Source organism: Olea europaea, unplaced genomic scaffold (genome assembly GCF_002742605.1).
Source record: "Olea europaea var. sylvestris unplaced genomic scaffold, O_europaea_v1 scaffold9291, whole genome shotgun sequence".
In the NCBI taxonomy this organism is placed as follows: Eukaryota; Viridiplantae; Streptophyta; class Magnoliopsida; order Lamiales; family Oleaceae; genus Olea; species Olea europaea.
Window position 1 is genome coordinate 1 of NW_019267779.1, and position 5379 is coordinate 5379.

Below are 5379 nucleotides of genomic sequence, written 5' to 3' on the forward strand. Positions count from 1 at the left end.
TTTTTTGCACAAACGGTCTCCAATCTATGGACGCTATGTAGAAATGGGACATATATATCTTTTCAATCTTGTGACGTCCTTTTCGTGGGAAGATAGTACTTAACATCACATTCCATTTATTTGATGATTAAGTGTTAATTTTTATGGAACAATTTGGGAAGCTGAATTCGTGCATAATTGAAATTGTCAATGTAAGGTTAACGTTTGACTTTCAGTTGAACTAGAAAGAAATTTTAAATAGTTTGATGGTTTTGTCTTCCAACTTCAAATCAATTGAAAGTTGGTTACGATTTTAACATACACATTAATGGTTTTGATCTCCTGGAAGTTCAGATTCATAGTCTGATAGGCTTAAATAGTTTGGTGACTTATAGTCACATCATGCGAAAAGAAAAGATAAAAAGATAAAGAAAAAAATTATAAGCCCTGTGAAGTGCCAAACCGATCCCCCAAGTAACTACACCCGAGTCCCAATACCCTTTACCTTCGATAGTCACCACGGTAAAAAAACGTGAAACTAAACTCCCTTCTTCATTCAATGTCCATCGAGGCATCGACTCAAACTTTTCCTGATGCCATTGATCCTGTGCACTGAAGTCGGAGCAATGATAGGGAATTAAGATTTTTGGCACTCATAAGCGACTCGTGAATGTGAACAATTATTTCTAGTGCACGATAATAAAGTTATATAGCATTCTTTGATATATAATAAGATATTTTGAAAATCAATCGAAATCAATATCCTCGAATCCGAGATTTGTTACAAGGGGCGTACCCTTACTAATTTGTCACTATTAACACCAATATGCCTCTGAACCCACCTTAGTTCTCGTCCTTGTATGAATAATTGTCATAATTATTATAGACTCACTATGACAATAGAGGGCCACCATTTTTATTAGGCCTTGTACACATTTAGTTGAACTAAAATTGGGCAGTTTATTTCATTTTTTGTTTTCTTTGACAAAATCGGGAAAAGAGGGTTTCATAGGTGACAAAACATCAATTGCTTAACAATAAAGACAAGTGAGAAAATCATTCGTTTAAAATTAATAAACTTCATTAAGTCACTGTTTCATTAAGCCCCTGTTTGGCCTCCATTTAATGGAAATGAAATGGGTGGAATAATATTTTTAAAAAAAAATAAATGATTGAATAGAATTTAATGGGAGCCAAACGGGAGTTAAATAATAACCTTGAAATTCAACAGTGCTGCGTAACCAATAGATCACAGCTCCTTTCTCATTCACGTTACACTGCTCATGACCATAACTCCGATTTAAAACTAGCAACAACTCATCAAAGGGTTATTCTCATTAAAACTTAAAAGGGTGAGTAGGAGGAAAAAGAGTGAGATTTCATTAATCTTTGTCATGAATAAAATATAAAATGTAAACATCAAGGCACCAGTGGTCTAGTGGTAGAATAATACCCTGCCACGGTACAGACCCGGGTTCGATTCCCGGCTGGTGCATAAAATCACAAACGGTTGCTATGAAGAAATATTTGTGCTAACGGTGGTGATTGGGTTCTCCACAACCGTCTGATCTTCGGACGAAAGAAGCGCATCTGAGCAGTCAAATTTTTTCTTTTGACATTTTCACTTTACACTTATTATATAATAAATAATTTTCTGTTAACTTTTCCTATTTTATTTAATCTATTCTCACAAATGCCTGATGTATGATCAAATTTTAGTAATGGAATTCAAAGTCAGTTGCAATTTATTCTAGTCAAACTAAATAGCTCACTATTGAACCGTTAAAATTAAGATAGACTACTTGATGATTTGAATAGAATTTGCAAGAAAAATTAGATTCATCTATTCAATCTATCTATCTACACTACTATAAAAGAGAGAATGAGGGTTTATTGTTCATTTTTGTCACACTCGCTTTCACACTTAATCGGTTTGGGAACTTATTTGACAACAGAAAAAATTCTATTCAACAATACTGTATGACTCTTTCTCCTAATTCTCACGCTATTAACTATCAACCATATCTTATATATTTAAATTTTTAAAATTATATTAATAAACAAAATTATTGTAAATAAAATGTAAAAAAAAAAAACATATTCACTCCGTGCATGGAGAAAAAAATTTGCGTCATACCACATAATTTTTCTTGAGTAAAATGATGTATTGAGAAAATTGTTGCGAAAAAATAATAAATAGTAATAAAATAATTGATTTTTTTCTTTTAAAGAAAAATTACTTATACGCATTTTTTAACACATGCGTTTAACGTTTTTCGATATTCATTTCGATCATTCGATGTGTCTATGATATAGTTTTTGAAATGAGTTTCGAGAGAATGTAAAACATTTATCGATTTGACTACCGTACAATTGTCAATGAATTTTTAAAGTTAGCTTTTTATCAAAAAATTCGAAATATTGTTTGAAAATGCCTATTTTGCCGTCCCGTAACATTTGCTATAATTAGCTGTTTCACGCACCGTGCAATACTATGCCGCGAGTATTTCAAAATAATATTAAGAATGTAATATTTCGACTACATTTGATATCTTGTAATGAGCCTGAAAATGAACACAAAAACATAAGCTAAAAAAAAAAACCAAAACAAAAAAAAACAAAACAAAATAATTTGCATAAACCTCCGTCAATTTTTTTTTCTTTTACTTTTATTAGTAATACATTTTTTATTAATATTTAATTTTAAAAAAATTAAATATATCCAAATATTTACTTAAAAATGTTGAAGTTAATATTTTTTTTTACCTATAAGTAACTTTTACAATTACAATTTTTTTATTACTTTTAAATAACTTGAAGTGATTTGTTTACTTATAAGCAACTTTTTACGTTCTAGATAGTTTAATCTTTTTATTAATATTTAATTTTAAAAACTAAATATATCTAAATATTTATACTAAAAAAATTTTAAGTTCACATTTTTTTTTATATAAGTAGCTTTTGCAATTATACGAGAATAAGGTGTGTATGTATATATATATATACACACACACACACACACACACCTATAAGTAGCTTTTACATTTATAAGTTTTTTATTTTAAATAACTTGAAGTGATTTTTTTACTTATAAGTAATTTTTTATCTTTTAGATAGTGTAATATCTTCTTTTACTTTTAAATAACTTAACCGGTTTGGGAACTGGTTTGGTAACAGAAAAAATTCTATTCAAAAATACTGTAAGAATTTTGTCACACGTAATTGTCCACTGCAATATTTCTCCCTTACTTTGAATCTAACATACCATGCTCTTTCTCCTAATTCTCACGCTATTAACTATCAATTATATTTTATATATTTAAAATTTTAAAATTATATTAATAAACAAAATTATTGTAAATAAAATGTAAAAAAAAATATATTCACTCCGTGCATGGATAAAAAAATTTACGTCATACCACATAATTTTTCTTGAGTAAATGATGTATTGAAAAAATTGTTGTGAAAAAATAATAAATATTAATAAAATAATTAATTTTTTTTTAGAAAAACGACTTATATGCATTTTTTAACACATATGTTTAATGTTCGTTTAACTATTTTCGATATTCATTTAGATCATTAATTGTTTCTATGATATAGTTCTTAAAATGAGTTTCGAAATAATGTAAAATATTTATCGATTCGACTATTGTACAATCGTCAATTAATTTTTAAAATTAGCTTATTATCAAAAATTTCGAAATATAGTTTAAAAATGCCTATTTTGACGTCCCGTAATATTTACTACGATAAGCCGTTTCACGCACCGTTAATGACGTGTAACACTATGCCGCGAATACTTCAAAATGATATTAAGAATGTAATATTTCTACTTCGTTTGGTATCTTGTAATGAGCCTGAAAATGAACACAAAAGCATAAGTTAAAAAAAAAAAAAAAAACTACATTTAGCAAACCTCCGTGCACGGAGGTTTATGCGTGCGGGAGTCCCCGCACAGAATTGTGCGGGGAGTCCCCACACCAATATGCAATTTTTTTTTTACTTTTATTTGTAGTACATTTTTTTATTAATATTTAATTTAAAAATTAAATGTATCTAAATATTTACTTAAAAATATTGAATTTAATATTTTTTTACCTATAAGTAACTTTTACAATTATAATTTTTTGTTACTTTTAAATAACTTGAATTGATTTTTTTTTTTGCTTATAAGTAACTTTTTACATTCTAAATAGTTTAATCTTTTTATTAATATTTAATTTTAAAAATTAAATATATCTAAATGTTTATACTAAAAAAATTTTAAGTTCACATTTTTTTTTATATAAGTAGCTCTTGTAATTATAAGAGAATGAGTGATTAATATTTTTTCTTTTACCTATAAGTAGTTTTTACAATTATAATTTTTTTATTTTAAATAATTTGAAGTGATTTTTTTACTTATAAGTAATTTTTTATCTTTTTAGATAGTGTAATATCTTCTTTTAATTTTAAATAACTTAACCGATTTGGGAACTGGTTTGGCAACAGGAAAAAATGTTTCAATATTCTTTCTTTTTTTTTTTTTTTAATTTATCCCATCTATGCTTCCTTTTTTACAACTGACACATGAACACATAAATAATTTAACATCGCCCTTCGAACATCGCGTACCCAACATTAAAATATTTATTAAGCTACTATGTCTCAGTTTTTCTTTTATAAATAAGCTAACAAAAAATTTCAACTTCACATTTGCAACTGCAAAAACAAAAAAATTATCGTTACCATTTACAACTTTCATACTTTAAAAAATTCTAACTTCTATTCTTTTGAGCTAAATCCTACAAAATGGATAGATAAAAAAAGAGTTTGACCATATACATACATATTTAATTTTTAAAATTTTTTTCTTTGTATTATAAATAATTTGTTTCGATTTAATGTTTTTTTTTCATTTTAAGAACTACATCATAGAAACATCGAATGATCCAAATGAATATCGAAAATAGTTAAACGAACATTAAACATATGTGTTAAAAAATGCATATAAGTCGTTTTTCTAAAAAAAAAAATTAATTATTTTATTAATATTTATTATTTTTTCACAACAATTTTTTCAATACATCATTTGCTCAAGAAAAATTATGTGGTATGACGTAAATTTTTTTATCCATGCACGGAGTGAATATATTTTTTTTTTACATTTTATTTACAATAATTTTGTTTATTAATATAATTTTAAAATTTTAAATATATAAAATATAATTGATAGTTAATAGCGTGAGAATTAGAAGAAAGAGCATGGTATGTTAGATTCAAAGTAAGGGAGAAATATTGCAGTGGACAATTACGTGTGACAAAATTCTTACAGTATTTTTGAATAGAATTTTTTCTGTTACCAAACCAGTTCCCAAATCGGTTAAGTTATTTAAAAGTAAAAGAAGAGATTACACT

General features: G+C 26.6%; 1 non-coding gene across 1 annotated transcript; it reads left to right on the forward strand.

Annotated features, from left to right (window-relative positions):
- Window positions 1–1403: 1403 nt before the first annotated feature.
- TRNAG-GCC lies at window positions 1404–1474 on the forward strand. The gene has a single exon. It is a non-coding gene; the product is annotated as a tRNA-Gly (tRNA).
- Window positions 1475–5379: the final 3905 nt, after the last annotated feature.